The sequence below is a fragment of the Malus sylvestris genome, chromosome 6 (genome assembly GCF_916048215.2).
Source record: "Malus sylvestris chromosome 6, drMalSylv7.2, whole genome shotgun sequence".
NCBI classification, from domain to species: Eukaryota; Viridiplantae; Streptophyta; class Magnoliopsida; order Rosales; family Rosaceae; genus Malus; species Malus sylvestris.
In genome coordinates, this window is record NC_062265.1 from 3638394 (window position 1) to 3655029 (window position 16636).

At 38.8% G+C, this 16636-nt stretch overlaps 1 pseudogene; it reads right to left on the minus strand.

Moving 5' to 3' along the window:
• Positions 1–1619: 1619 nt before the first annotated feature.
• LOC126627565 (small nucleolar RNA R71) lies at positions 1620–1725 on the minus strand (annotated as a pseudogene).
• Positions 1726–16636: the final 14911 nt, after the last annotated feature.

A 16636-nucleotide genomic window follows, 5' to 3' on the forward strand; every position in this document is an offset into this window, starting at 1 on the left:
GTTTTTCCAAAAGGGATTGGTATTTTGAGAGTCCAAAGGGCACGGGGATTTTTAAGAAGAGAAAAAGGCCCATATAGAAGGGAGGAGCCCAGTACAACAAGAAAGGGGAGAAAAAGAGGAGATATAATGCACACTTGCAGACTTCCAGTGGGAGGAACGACAGAGAGAAGGTTGCAGATTTGCAGGGCGTATCGCATACATACAAAATTGGAGTGTTAGGTTTCCTTTATGTCTTCGAATTCATCCATGTTTGTTATTAGTTTGACCATGAACTAAGTCCTTTTGCTAGGAGCAAGGTGTACTCTTATCATGAACATCTAATTCTCGTTATTTTATATTGATCTCGGTTATTTTCATGTTGAGTAATTATTATTGTGCCTTATCGTTATCAAATAATTGGCCATTATTTGTGTGAAGAACTAAATTGTGATTGACAGGTTGAGTTTAGTAGATTGCTTCTCATAACAATTACCATGAATTACATAATTGAGTAGACATATTGGTTATGATTTGTGTAGTATTGTGTAATTATCCATTGAGCATAAAGGGTTTTGATTATCTATATCTATGGCTAGACATAGCATGGGTAGATAGTTAAGAACACAGTTAGTATATTCTGACAGGAAATATTGACGAATCAAGGGATAATTGCTAGCAACATGGGATTAATTTGATGTTAATATGAATAACGGGATTATATTGGATTGAGAATAAGGAACCTGATGTCGTAATGCTTCCATATATTAATTATAATTCATTCACTTTTACTTCGTGATCAATCAAGTGTTATTTTTACTTTCGTTTCGTATCTTTGCATATTTGAATTTGTCAACGTAATCCTTCTTTTATTTACGTTTAGAGTCAATCTCAATAGTAAATTTAGGTTAATCCGATCCTTGTTTGAACGACACCCTACTTATCACTATATTACTTGTATGATATTGTACACTTGCAATTATCAACAACAAGTGTTTGGCGATGCTGCCTCAGATCGAATTTAATTTAATTTTACTTTTGTGATTTTTTAGTTTATTTTAATTTTAATTTTCGTTTTTTTTTTAATTTTGATCAATTTTTCTCGGTGCATTCTCATTTTTTTTCATTGTTTCTTTAAGGTGAATGCTTGGTACTTGTTCGTCGGATTGTGTATTACTTGAGTTTGAACCAGAAATTGAGAAAAGACTCCATGAAATCCGAAGAGAACAAAGAGAAGTCAATGAGAAAGAAAAGCAGCAAGAGAGCAAGATGGCGTTAGTTCAAAATGAGACGATGGGAGATCTTGATATTCCAACCATTTCAGAATCACTATCAAGCATAGCTCTTCCTGCAGCTGCAAGGAATTATGAATTGAAGACTATCCACTTTAATATGATGCCTTCTTTTCATGGCATAAGCACTGAAGATTCATTGGCACATATTAGAGATATCTTCAATATGGTGTCAAACATGGCATTGGTAGAAGGAGTCACCAAGGAACATCTCGGATGAAGGTCTTTCCATACACTTTGAAAGACAAAGCCAAGACATGGTTGAATTCTTTGAGGCCTAGAACCTTGACGAGTTGGAACGATATTCAAAGTAAATTTTTGGAGAAATTCTTCTCGACCCAGAAGACCGATGCTCTAAGAGATAATATCATGCAGTTTACTCAACATACAAATGAGACTTTTTTTAGGCATAGGAGAGATTCAATAATTTGTTTATTCAGTGTCCGCACCATGGTTTGCCTACTCTCGTTCTCATGCGGATATTTTATAAAGGATTAACAGTTTCAAGCAAAGTTGCAGTGAACAACTATGCAGAGGGATCAATTAAGAAGAAGACACCAGCCGAATGTCAAGTACTTTTTGATACTCTAGCACTCAAAATGCAACATTCTGAAGCAAGAGAAAGATGTGCAAGAGTTTTTCAGATTAATAATTCTACCGAATTTGCTTCAAAGGCACAAGTCGATGCGATTGCTAGTAAACTGGACACTTTGCTTTCTATGAATGGGAGTACACCAATTCAAGAGGTTTGTTCCATATGTGTAGTTCCTAGTCATGCCACAGTTGGTTGTCCGTATGGTGTTGAATTTCCAGAATTTGTTTAAGAGCAAGCGAACATGGTGAATGCTTACAGACGTCCTGGTAATGATCCGTACTCTAACACTTATAATCAAGGATGGAGAAACCATCCAAATCTCTCATGGGTCAACAATCAGAATGTGCAAAAGCCACCATCAGGTTTCCAATCTCAAGAGAAGAAGAATAATTTGGAAGATGTCATAGCTCAACTTGCCGGTAACATGAATATTTTTTTTGTCAATACAAATCAGTTTATGAGCAAAACTGAGACAACTCTTCAAAACCAGGTTGCTTCTATAAAAAATTTGGAGGTCTAAATGGGGCAGTTAGCTCAGTCATTGGCAGTTAGAGAAAAAGGTTATTTTCCAAGCCAAACTGGAGTTAACCTGATAAATCATGAGCAAGCTAAAGCAATAATTCTTCGGAATGGAAAACAAGTGAAGACTAGAGTGGATTTAGGACCAAATATTGAGGAAGAAGAGGTCAAAGAAACTGTACAAGAGCAGCAATCATTGTCAGCTGTCTTACAACCATCAGCCACCACGGGATCCACTGCCGACACTTATCCGAAATCTACCATTGTCGCTGTGCCGCTAGCTAAGCCTGTTGTCTAACCTGTGAAGCCATATGTGCCTCATATTCCTTTTCCTCAGCGGCTTAAGAAGAATAGGTTAAATGAGAATTATTTCAAATTCTTTGAGATGTTTAAGAGATTGGAGATTAATATTCTATTTGCAAATGCCGAACTATGCTAAATTCATAAAGGATATCATCTCAAAGAAAAGAAAATTTGGCGATCATGAGAAGATTCAGTTGACAGAAGAATGCAGTGCAATCCTTCAAAGAAAGCTTCTACTCAAGCAAAAAGATAGAGGGAGTTTCAAAATTCCATGCATTATTGGCACTAATTTATTCGGAAAAGCGTTATGTGATTTGGGTTCTAGTATTAATTTATTACCGTTATCTATTGCTAAGAACATTGGAATAGGTGAAATTAAACCCACTACTATTTCTTTGCAGATGGAGGATAGATCAATTGCATATTCAGAAGGAATTATCGAAGATGTGTTAGTGAAGGTTGACAAGCTGATTTTTCTAGCGGATTTCTTAGTGTTGGATATGGAAGAAGATTATGAAACTCAGTTGATTTTGGGTCGGCCCTTTCTGATCACAACAAGGACTTTAATTGATGTGGAATAAGGGGTTTTGACATTGAGAATTAGGGAAGAGAAAGTAACATTTAAAGTGTTCGAGGCTGGAAAATTTCCAAGAGAAGTGGAAGATTGTTTTCGTGTCGATCTAGTTGATACCGCTATTTCAAAAAAATTCAAAGTTGAGAAACCCAATGATCTTATGGAAGCCGCACTAGTTCATGTTGCTACTTCAGAAGATAAAAATCAAATTTTAGCGGAATGTGCTCTTTACTTGGATGCTTTTAAATCGGTTGCAAAGAGTGGACGGTAGAAGTTCGAAGACCTTGGACCTGCACCTTCAAAATCACAGCTAAGTATGATAGTTGCACCTACCTTAAATTTGAAACCATTGCTATCCCATTTAAAGTATGCTTTCTTGGGAGCTGTTGGGACTTTACTTGTCATAATTTCTGCAAATTTGAGTGAAGTTGAAGAAGAAAAACTATTGAGAGTGTTAAGAATGAATAGAATGACAATTGGGTGGAGTATTGCTGACATGAAATGTAACATCCCACATTGCCCAGGGGAGTGGATCATGTAAGCCTTATATGTATATTCCCATCTCTACCTAGCACAATGCCTTTTGGGAGTTCACTGGCTTTAGGTTCCGTAAGAACTCCGAACTTAAACGAGTTCACACGAGAGCAATCCCAGGATGGGTGACCCACTGGGAAGTTCTCGTGTGAATTCCCAGAAACAAAACCGTGAGGGCGTAGTCAGGGCCCAAAGTAGACAATATCGTGCTACGGTAGAGTTGAGCCCGGGATGTGGTGGGGGCTAGGGCCGGGATGTGACAATTTAGAATCAGAGTCAGTCCCTGGCCAGATGTGTGCCGACGAGGACGTCGGGCCCCTAAAGGGGTGAATTGTAACATCCCACATCACCCAGGGGAATGGATCCTGTAAAGCCTTATATGTATATTCCTATCTCTACCTAGCACGAGGCCTTTTGGGAGCTCACTGGCTTCGGGTTCCGCAGGAACTTCGAAGTTAAACGAGTTCACACGAGAGCAATCCCAGGATGGGTGACCCACTGGGAAGTTATCGTGTGAGTTCCCAGAAACAAAACCGTGACGACATGGTCGGGGCCCAAAGCGGACAATATCGTGCTACGGTGGAGTCGAGCCCGGGATGTGGTGGGGGCTAGGGCCGGGATGTGACAATTTAGAATCAGAGTCAATCCCTGGCCAGATGTGTGCCGACGAGGACGTCGGGCCCCTAAAGGGGTGAATTGTAACATCCCACATCACCCAGGGGAATGGATCCTGTAAAGCCTTATATGTATATTCCTATCTCTACCTAGCACGAGGCCTTTTGGGAGCTCACTGGCTTCGGGTTCCGTAGGAACTTCGAAGTTAAACGAGTTCACGCGAGAGCAATCCCAGGATGGGTGACCCACTGGGAAGTTATCGTGTGAGTTCCCAGAAACAAAACCGTGATGACATGGTCGGGGCCCAAAGCGGATAATATCTTGCTACGGTGAAGTTGAGCTCGAGATGTGGTGGTGGAGCCCGGGTCAGGATGTGACATCAAAGGAATTAATTTGTCCATTTGTATGCATCGGATCTTGTTGGAAGACAATTACAAGCCTTCAGTTGATCATTAACGCAAATTAAATCCAAATATGAAAAAGGTGGTACGAGCTGAGATTTTGAAGTTATTAGACGTTGGAATAATATATCCAATTTCAGACAGTAAATGGGTGAGTGCTTTGCATTTGGTACCGAAAATGGGTGGAGTTGTAGTGGTGAAGAATGACAAGAATGAGTTAATTCCGACGAGGACTACAACAGGATGGATAGTATGCATTGACTATAGGAAATTGAACAATAAGACTCGAAAACATCATTTTCCTTTTCCGTTCATTAATTTGATGTTAGATATGCTTACTATTGTTTTTTAGATGGGTATTTTGGTTATAATCAGATTCCTATTGCACCAGAAGACCAAGAAAATATGACATTCACATGCCTTTTCGATACTTTTGCGTATAGGCATATGCCTTTTAGGATGTGTAACACGCCTACTACTTTTCAAAGGTGCATGATGAGTATTTTTTTTTACTTGGTGGAGCATTGTATTGATGTATTCATGGATGACTTCTCAGTTTTTGGCTCATCATATGATTCTTGTCTAGATAATTTGTCCTCGGTGTTGCAAAGATGTGAAGAAACCAATCTAGTTCTAAAGTGGGAAAAATGTCACTTTATGGTGCAGGAACGGATTGTTTTGGGTCATAAAGTTTCAGTCAAAGGCATCGAGGTAGACAAGGCGAAAATTGAGACAATTTTGAAGTTATCGCCACCCACTTCATCAAAGGAGTTCGAAGTTTCCTTGGTCATGCTGGTTTTTATCGATGTTTTATTAAGGAATTCTCAAAAATTACAAAACCGTTATGTAACTTGCTCCTTAAAGAAGCGGAGTTTGTATTATATTCATCATGTCTTAAGGTGTTCAAGGTGTTGAAAATGAAGCTCACGACAGCCCCTGTGATAGTAGCACTGAATTGGGAATTACCTTTTGAGATTATGTGTGATGCAAGTGACTATGCTATTGGAGCAGTTTTGGGTTAGCGGAGAGACAAGCTCCTGCATGTGATTTATTATGCTAGTCAAACTCTCAATGACACACAACTAAATTATGCCACTACCGAGAAAGAGCTTCTAGCCGTTGTCTTTGCTTTAGACAAATTCCGTTCTTATCTCATTGGTTCAAGGGTAATTGTCTACACCGATTATTCAGCTTTGAAGTATTTATTATCCAACAAAGATGCAAAGCCTCGGCTGATTTAATGGGTGTTGTTCAAGAGTTTGATTTAGAGATACAGGGTAAAAGGGGGTCTGAAAATGTGGTGGTAAATCATCTTTCTCGAATTGTGCATCATGAAGGTGATAATGATTTAGTTCTTATCTCATAAAAATTCCTAGACGAGCAGCTCTTTATCATTAAATCTTCAGTCACTCCTTGGTATGTAGATTATGTCAATTATTTAGTTAGTGATATCATACCTCCTGATTCGACTTGGCAACAGAAGAAAAGATTCATTTCGTCAGTCAAACATTACTATTAGGATGAGCCGTATTTGTGGAAGCATTGTCCAGATCAATGTATAATACGGTGTGTTCTTGATGACGAGATGGAGGAAATCTTGCGACATTGCCAATCTCTAGTATGTGGTGGTCATTTTGGTGCTACAAAGACTGTTGTCAAGGTACTACAATCTGGTTTTTAGTGGCCTATATTGTTTAAGGATGCTCATACTTTTGTTTCTGCATTTGATCGCTACCAACGTGTTCGAAATATCTCAAGTAAACATCAAATGTCGTTGAATAATATTCTAGAAGCCGAACTTTTTGATTTTTGGGGTATTGACTTTATGGGACCATTTCCATCATCTTATGGCAATCAATACATCTTAGTAGTTGTGGATTATGTTTCAAAATGGGTTGAAGCAATTGCTTTACCCATGAATGATGCTAAGGTTGTTGTTCATTTTCTCCGGAAGCATATTTTCACTCGCTTTGGCACCCCGCGCGCCATTATTAGTGATGGAGGCAAGCACTTTTGTAATCGTCACTTAATGCTCTCTTGGCGAAATATGGAATCACTCATAAGGTTGCTACACCTTATCATCCACAAACTAATGGGCAGGTTGAGATTTTTAATCGAGAGATCAGGCAGATTTTAGAGAAGACTATGAGACTTTCATGCAAAGATTGGGCTACAAAGTTAAATGATGTATTGTGGGCTTATCGGACTACATTCAAGACTCCAATTGGCATGTCTCTGTATCGATTGATATTTGGAAAAACATGTCATCTACCTATGGAATTGGAGCATAAAGCTTTTTGGGCAGTGAAGAAGCTTAATTTTGAGATGGACGCAATGAGAGAAAAGAGAGCTCTTCAATTGAACTAGATGGAAGAATTTCAAAACGATGCATATGAAAATGCTAAAATCTACAAGGAATGTACCAAAAAGTGGCATGATCAACACATTCTTCGTCGTGAGCTTTATATTGGCCAGCAAGTTCTTTTGTTTAATTCTCAGTTGAAACTCTTCCCTGGGAAGTTGCGAACACGATGGTTTGGTCCTTTTACAGTTGTTCAAGTTTTTCCATATGGAACAATTGAAATTCGTGATCATACAACGGATACTACATTCAAAGTTAATGGACAGCGGTTGAAGCTGTATCTTTCTGCCAGTTTTGAGTGCAACACGAATGTTGTGACCTTTGCTTCTCCCGAGTGATTGCCATGCCAAGTCTGGCCGATGACTTTAAACTAAGTGCTTGTTGGGAGGCAAACCAACTAGATTTTTATCCTATGATGAAGGCAACAATTTTTGCTCGAAATTCATTATTTTTAAAGCCATTCCTTCTTCCATGATGCCCAAAAATAGGTGTATTCTCTTCCTATTATCTCATTTTCTTCCATGCTTATATTTATACATCTTTATGTGATGAATTGTGTTGTTAAAATTTAAAGGATGAGGTAGGAATTCAAATTTTGGGATTGGGTGCTAGAATTTGTTGGAAACAATAAGAGCTTGGAAACATAAGTGGTTAAGGTTATCACTTTAATCTATTAATGGCGATGTATATGTCTTGCTAAAATTTCTTCCTTTGCTAAACGGTTGCCTAGAAGGTTTTTGCATCACATTCTTTTTACCATTCATTTTGCCATGTCTCAAGTACTTTGGTGGACAAAGTGTCCATGTTTGGATGATGTGGAGAAATAGTAGAGACTACCTATGTGAGTTGTTGAGCCTATGCTTTTCTTGAGAGGGTTTATTTGTTTCTACTCTTAAACACTTTTCAATTTATTTCTTAAATTTTTATGATCTCTTTAACATTATTTTGCATTGGGCACTAAAGATGACGCAGCACGAAGCAATGAAAGGGTTACCAACGTAATCCCTTGTAGAACAAAGTTACTGGAGTCCACCAATTGATAGAAATCCCAAAGGATAATTTGATTAATTGATTGAAAGATGTCTAAATGATTACAAAGCCATGGCTTAAATAAGCCTTTTACAACCTTTTTGGAAACTCAAAAGACTTAGGGAATTAAAATGAAAATAACTGACATATAATAAAAACCCTTGAAACCCCAAAAGACTCAATTTATTAGTAGGCTGCTGTTTTGATGACTTTCTGCAAAAGATGGCTCGAGCCACTTTTTTGGGAAAATTATTTTAACATGTTTCTGCAAAAAGTGGCTCAAGCCACTTTTATGGGAAATTAACACCCTTTTTATGATTGCGCACTTTTGTCTTCCGACTTTCCATCTTCTCCTCGATCCATTTCGCCATTTGTTCTACATCAGTCCCCTCCACTTCAGAAGAACTCCACCCCAAGTTATGATCAGGATAAAGAACTTCATCATCATCGAAGGTAGACAAATCAGCAACGTTGAAAGTATTGGAAATTCCCATAGACAACGGCAAATCAATAACATAGGCATTGTCATTAATTCGCTTGATAACTTTGAATGGACCATACTTTCGTGGCTTTAACTTGCTGTAAGTTCCAACAAGGAATCGTTCTCTTCTCAAGAACACCATGACAGAATCTCCTTCCTTAAACACTTTAACCCGCCCATGTTTGTCCACTGCTTCCTTATACTTAACATTAGTTTGTTCAAGCCGTTGCTTGACCTCATCACTAATTGCCACCACATCTTCAACCATATTTCATGTAGCAATGCTAAATCCATGTCCCCTAGGTAGCTTCATCAAATCCACCACGTGATGAGTGGCAATGTAAACAATGGAAAATGGTGACTTACCAGTAGCACGATGCACAACACTATTATAAGCAAACTCCATCTGAGGTAGGGCATAGTCCCATTGTTTTGTTTTTTCTCCGCAAATGCTTCGAACCATGTTACCAAGAGTCCTATTTGTGACCTCTGTTTGTCCATCAGTTTAGGGATGTGCAGTAGTACTTCGATTCAAAGTAGTCCTAAACATTCTCCATAATGTAATCCAGAAATGACTCAAGAACTTGGTGTCTCGATCAGAAGTGATGGACTTAGGTATCCCATGCAATCGAACAACCTCCCTAAAAAACAGTTTGGCTATGTTTGATACATCAGCGGTATTTCTGCAAGCAATGAAATGAGCCATCTCGGGATAGTCCGAGCACAAAATCCATAGCAATGTCCTCCTAAATATCGTTAGGAACGGGTAAAGGCATGTAAAGGCCCGTATTTTAGACTTGCCCCTTTGAAACCTAACTAGTCTAACACTTCCTCACAATGGGTCCAACATCCCGTTTCAATTGTGGCCAAAAGTACCTTTCTTCCAAACTTGCTATCATCTTGTCATGACCAAGATGACCGCTTAATCCTCCTCCATGCAAATCTCGAATAAGCTTTTTCAACAAGGAAGAGACAGGAACACATAATTGGTTACCTTTGAACAGAAAACCTTCGTTGATGGACTAATCTGCCATAGGTTCATGATTAATGCATTTGCTCCATATTTCTTGAAAATCATCATCAGTTGCATACAACTCCTTTAAGCACTCGAAACCCACAACTTTTTGGGAAAGAGTGATTAGCAATGATGCTCATCTACTCAAGGCATCGACAACACGATTTTGAGCTCCAGATTTGTGCTTGATAACAAATGGAAATTTTTGCAAGGACGTTACCCATCTAATATGCATTTTATTAACACGCTTCTGATTGTAATAAACTTTAAGGCTTGATGATCCGTGAATAGCACAAATTCTTTATGAATGAGATAGTGTTCCCATTGTTTTAAAGCTCGAATCACCGCATAAAACTCCTGATCATAAGTGCTCCATTTTTTACGAGCTTTACTTAGCTTTTCAGAGAAAAAAGTTATAGGTCTCTTCTCTTGGGAAAGGACAGCACCCACTCCCACTCCACTTGCATCACATTCGACTTCGAATACTTTCTCAAAATTTGGAAGAGCTAACACCAGAGCAATACAAAGCTTCTCTTTGATCAAAATAAAGCTTTGTTCTTATTCAACTCCCCAACGAAACTTACCTTTCTTCAAACATTCTGTAATGGGTGCGGTGATGGTGCTGAAATGTCGCACAAATCTCTGATAAAAAGTAGCCAAGCCATGGAAACTCCTCACGTCAGAAACGGACTTCGGAGTTGGCCAATCTCGGATGGCCTTGGTCTTCTCATCATCCACTTGAATTCCATTTTCACCAACCACAAATCCTAGAAATAGCAATTTACTTGTACAAAATATGCATTTCTTGAGATTCATATACAATTTATTTTCTTTCAAAACACCCAAAACGTGTCTTAAATGCATGATGTGTTCTTCTCTAGTCTTGCTATAGATTAAGATGTCATCAAAGTAAACCACAACAAAGAGACCAATAAAGGGACGGAGAACCTGATTCATAAGCCTCATGAAGGTACTCGGTGCATTAGACAATCCAAATGGCATCACTAGCCACTCAAACAATCCATCCTTGGTCTTGAACACCGTTTTCCACTCATATCCAGGCCTGATTCGAATTTGATGGTAGCCACTGCGAAGGTCAGTTTTTTTAAAATAATTTTGAACCTTCAAGCACATCTAGCATGTCATCTAACCGAGGTATTGGAAATCTATATTTGATGGTGATTCAGTTAATAGCTCGGTTGTCTACACACATACGCCATGCCTTTTTCTTTTCCTTGTCTTTCTTTGGAACCAATAGGGCAGGTACTGCACAAGGGATCATACTTTCCCAAATAAACCCCTTTCGCAACAAGTCTTCAATTTGTTCCCTCAAAATCTCATTTTCTACAGGGCTCATTCGATAATGGGGAAGATTTGGTAGGCTAACTCCAGGTACCAAATCAATTTGATGTTGGATATTCCTCATGGAAGGAAGCTCGTTAGGCAACTCGTCAGAAATGAGTTCATGAAATTCCTCCAATAATTATTGCGCTTCTGAAGAGATTTGTTCCTCTTCTTTGTTTTCTGTCAATAGTCCCTTCATCACGATCGGAAAGAAAGAATCTGCTTCTTTTATGGCCACTTCAATCTCCTGCTTATCACTAATTAGAGTGAGGAAACTAGTATTCTTTGCTTTTGGTACTTCAGAGGGCGAAACAGGAACCATCGCAATTTTTAGATTATTCCAAGTAAATAACACCACATTATCTCGACCCTTCAATGTCGAATCCATATCAAACTGCCACGGTTTCCCTAATATTATATAACAAGCATCCATATCAATAACATCGCAAAGTACTTCATCACGGTAATGCTTACCAATGAAAGTGGGACAAGGCAAGTTTTTGTGACATAGACGAAAGGTCATTTCTTCACCCAGCCAAGTGATGGGGTGACATGAGGCTCCGTTGGTAGCTATAAACGCTCCACCACTTTCTTGGCCATAAAAGTTTCACAACTTCCATTGTCTACAATCACTTTGCATACTTTCCTGTGATGGAGCAATGAGAACGAAAAATGCAGTGTTGTTGCCCATCCTCTTTTGGTGTTAAAAGAACTCGCTGCAACACTAAAGCGAGGCGATCCATTCCTTCTTCAGTTCCGAATTCAACGCCTTCATAGTCATCATCACCAACTTCTTCTTGGTCCCTTTCAGCCTCCAACAAGTTGGCTTGTCTCCATTCAGGACAAACGTTAGATCGATGCCCAATTTTGTTGCAACGATAACAAATGTCTCCCATAGGCTTGGGGTACGGATTCTCCCTTGGAGGTTGGTTTCTATTCTACCCCTTGTTAAAAGTTCTGCTACTCCATTCATTTGATGCTCGAGAAGGAAAACTTGAAGGTTTCAATTCTCCCGAACTTTGTGGCACAGATTTCCCTTTGTCGGTGGACGAGACAACATGGTTTTCAAAATGCTCCGTCACATTCCTCTGAAAAGAGGTTTGTCGCCTTTCTTTCTCTATTATCTCTGCCTTCAAGGCCATGTTAATGGCCTTTTGCAAACTCCCCAGATTTTACAGCCCAATCTTTTCTTGAATGGAGGGTTTCAATCCATTCACGAACCTCACAACCCTTTGATTTTCTATCTCCATCAGATTGTTTCGCTCCGCAAGTCTCATGAAATCATCCGTATAATCAGTCACATTTCTGTTGCCTTGGATGCAGCTGATGTACATACGATACAAAAGATGTTCATAATCCGCAGGTAAGAAACGATCCATCAAGAGTTGCTTCATTTTTCTCCAAGTGCGGATTCGATTCTTTCCTTGCCTCTGCCGGGTATTTTGTAATTGATCCCACCAAACAGCAGTAGTTGCTTTGAGACGGAAGGCCACCATCTTCACCATCTTTGTCTCGGGAACCTCCATGACATCAAAGAATCTTTCTACTTCAACTAGCCAATCCATGAAATCTTCGATTTTAAGGCTTCCCGCAAAAGTTGGAATGTCAACCTTAATTCGAAAGTCATCAAAGTTGTTGCGGTTTTGATGATTTGGATTGTTAGCTGGGTGTGGTTCCGCATCTTCTTCTTCGAACTCCGATTTGCTGTCTTGAATACGGAGCCTAGGAACTCGCAAATTATTGACTCCAGCAGCTCTATGATTATTTGGACCGATGGCTTGGACCAACATCTCACAAAGTTCTCCAATTTAAGTACTCAAGTTTGTAATATGTTCAGCTTGAGCATCCAAGTCTGCTCGAGTGATAGGGGTAGGTTCACGATCACGATCACCCATGGATAGATAGGATAATCAACGATGCCAAGACGGGAGAAACCCGCTCTGATACCAATTGACGCAGCATGAAGCAATGAAAGGGTTACCAGTGTAATCCCTTGAAGAACAAAGTTACTGGAGTCCACCAGTTGATAGAAATCCCAAAGGATAATCTGATTAATTGATTGAAAGATGTCTAAATGATTACAAAGCCATGGCTTAAATAAGCCTTTTACAACCTTTTGGGAAACTCAAAAAACTTAGGGAATTAAAATGAAAATAACTAACATATAATAAAAACCCTTGAAACCCCAAAAGACTCAATTTATTAGTAGGCTGTTGTTTTGATGACTTTCTGCAAAAGATGGCTCGAGCCACTTTTGTGGGAAAATTATTTTAACACGTTTTTGCGAAAAGTGGCTCAAGTCACCTTTATGAGAAATTAACACCCCTTTTATGATTGCGCACTTTTGTCTTCCGACGTTCCATCTTCTCCTCGATCCATTCCACCATTTGTTCTACATCAAAAGAACGTTAATATACGTTGGGTATTCTTGCCATTGGGTTAGACAGAACTATAGAAATGATGTTAGGCTATGCATGTTTTCCACTATTAGAAGGCCTATTCCCTACCATTTTGTATGCTCCATTAACCCCATTGAAGCCAAACACTTAGCCTTTTCTTTCTTCACCCACATAAATTATTCTCCATTTTCCTCAATATTAGCCATACCATATAGCTTGGGAGATACCAAGGTGATACCAAAAGAAATCAAGGTTGAGTTTTACATCAAAGTAGTGGCGTGTACCGAGGTACCATGTGTCTTATTATTATTTCTTGTAGTTATTTCAAAAAAAAAAAAACGAAGAAGAGAAATTGTACCATTCATATAACATGAGTCCTAGATGCCACAATTTGTACATCAAAGTTCAAGGGGGTGCCAACCTAACTACATACGAAAAGTCTTGGTGTTTCTCAAGTTCTTGTTTTTCTTTATCCTTTCTTTCGTAGCCCAAATATCTAGCCTTACGTTACAACCGTTTTAAAGACCTAACGGATTTATAGGGAAGTCTAGCTTATTTGGTGAAGGTTGATACCTATATTCTTAGTATTCGATTCCTTTCATGAGGTTTATTTTCAGAAATTGCTGTTTTTCAATGTTGATCATATGTGATTATATATTGATTCTTTTTGCATAAACTCATCACATATGCTTGCTAAGAGAGAAAGCCTAGGTTCTATGAGAAAATTGAGTGATATCTAGTGAGGCTTAGAGTCGAGGCGAATTTGTACACATGCCAAGTGTGGATGTTTTTAAGCCCGAGTGCTTGGGATATTGGCTACATACTTTCCATTGTGATGCATTGACTTATAAGGGCATAAATTTAGTTTTGGAAGTGTGATTGGCATGCATTGGTTTTCATTAATTGATGGAAGTGATAAATGTAACACTTTGCTTTTCAGTAAAACATTTGTAGGTAGCGTAACTGGTAAACCCTCAGGAGACACAACTCCTCCGACTAGGGACACCTAGGGGTGTAAAGGCTTGTTGCACATGCTCAATGCAATCGTTTCGCCAGCGAAAGTGGGCTTAGTCAGACTTGTTTTAGTCAGTTTCTTATTTTTGTTTTATGTTTTGCTCGAGGACTAGCAAAAGATATGTTTAGGGGTATTTGTTATGTTGATTTTATATGTAGGTTTTATACCTCTTACACTTATTATTTAGTCATGATTTTATATTAAATTGGTGAGTTTAATGTGTTTTGTGTGAGTTTTTGCAGAAAAGATAATTCGTGAATAAAGAAGGGAATTGGAAGCTTAAAGTAGAGAAACAAAAAGAATTACCGAGTGAGATGTGAACTGATGGGCTGGAGCAAAGTATGGAATACTATATCATATACAATCATGGATTATTAAAGAAAGCCCAATTTAATTGCAAGTGCAAAGCATTCAGCTATGTTTTTCCAAAAGGGATTGGACTTTTGAGAGTCCAAAAGGCACGGGGACTTTAAAGAAGAGAAAAGGGCCTATATAGAAGGGAGAAGCCCAGTACTGCAAAAAGGGGGAGAAAAAAAAGGAGATATAAGGCACACTTGCAGACTTCCAATGGGAGGAACGACAGAAAGAAGGTTGCAAATTTGCAGGGCGTATCGCATACATACAAAATTGGAGTGTTAGGTTTCCTTTATGTCTTCGAATTCATCCATGTTTGTTATTAGTTTGACCATGAACTAAGTCATTTTGCTAGAACTAGGGTGTAATCTTATCATGAACATCTAATTCTCGTTATTTTATATTGATCTCAGTTGTTTTCCATGTTAAGTAATTGTTATTGTGCCTTATTGTTATCAAATAACTGGCCATTATTTGTGTGAAGAACTAAATTGTGATTGACAGGTTACGTTTAGTAGATTGCTTCTCATAACAATTACCATGAATTATATAATTGAATAGACATACTGGTTATGATTTGTGTAGTATTGTGTAATTATCCATTGAGCGTAAAGGTTTTGATTATCTATATCTATGGCTAGACATAGCATGGGTAGATAGTTAGGAACACGGTTAGTATAGTCTGACAGGAAATATTGACGAATCAAGGGATAATTGCTAGCAACATGGGATTAATTTGATGTTAATATGAATAATGGGATTATATGGGATTGAGAATAAGGAACCTGATGTCCTAGTGCTTCCATATATTAATCTTTTATAATTCATTCACTTTTACTTCGTGATTGATCAAGTGTTATTTTTACTTTCGTTTCATATCTTTGCATATTTGAATTTGTCAACGTAATCCTTCTTTTATTTACATTTAGTTTGTAGTCAATCTTAATAGTAAATTTAGGTTAATCCGATCCTTGTTTGAACGACACTCTACTTATCACTCTATTACTTGGACGATATTGTACACTTGCAATTATCAACAACATTGCACTTACTATCGAGTCGTCACATCCGACGATCCTTGCCTTCTCTGCTTTGAACCTTTTCACATAGTCGTAGAGCGACTCCTTTGGGTTTTTCTTCACGTTGATCAAGTGATCAGACTTTTTCTTGATCGAGCGGTATGATGAGTATTCTTTGGTGAAAACCAAGGAAACATCATCAAAACTCCGGATGGATCGTAGTGGCAAGGTGTGAAACCAATCTTGTGCCTTGCCTTGTAGAATGATGGCGAATATTTTGCACATAAAGGCATCGTTGTTCCGGTAAATGACCATTGCACTTCGGTAATTGTTCAACTGCCTCTCCGGATCTCCATCTCCGTTAAAAGATATGAAGTGTGGCGTACTAAACTTGCGTGGAGGCTCTGCATGCTCAATCTCGTCCGCGAAGGGCGACCTGCTCATGTTGGTCATGTCCCGCTGTAGTTCTTTATCGACCACTTCGTTACGTTGGAAATCACGCAATTGTTCATTGAGGAGTCTTTCTACTTTTTCTTAGATTTGCTTTGTTGTGGGTAGTGGAGCTCTTGGCTACCTCTTGTCTTGACCTGTTGGTCTAGGCTGCTCTTCTATGTTCTCAGCTTATCCATGCCGCGGCGACAATGCATGTGGTCTATTCCTAGTAGGCAAAAGAATTCTTTGCAGGCTACCAGTTAAACTTGAGTCATATTGAGTGATTGCCTCTCTTTGTCTTTCGTGCTGCCTATTCCGATGAGATGTGGAAGTTGCTCATTGCAGGCCTAGCCGTGAATGAATGCTTTGTTTGGAAG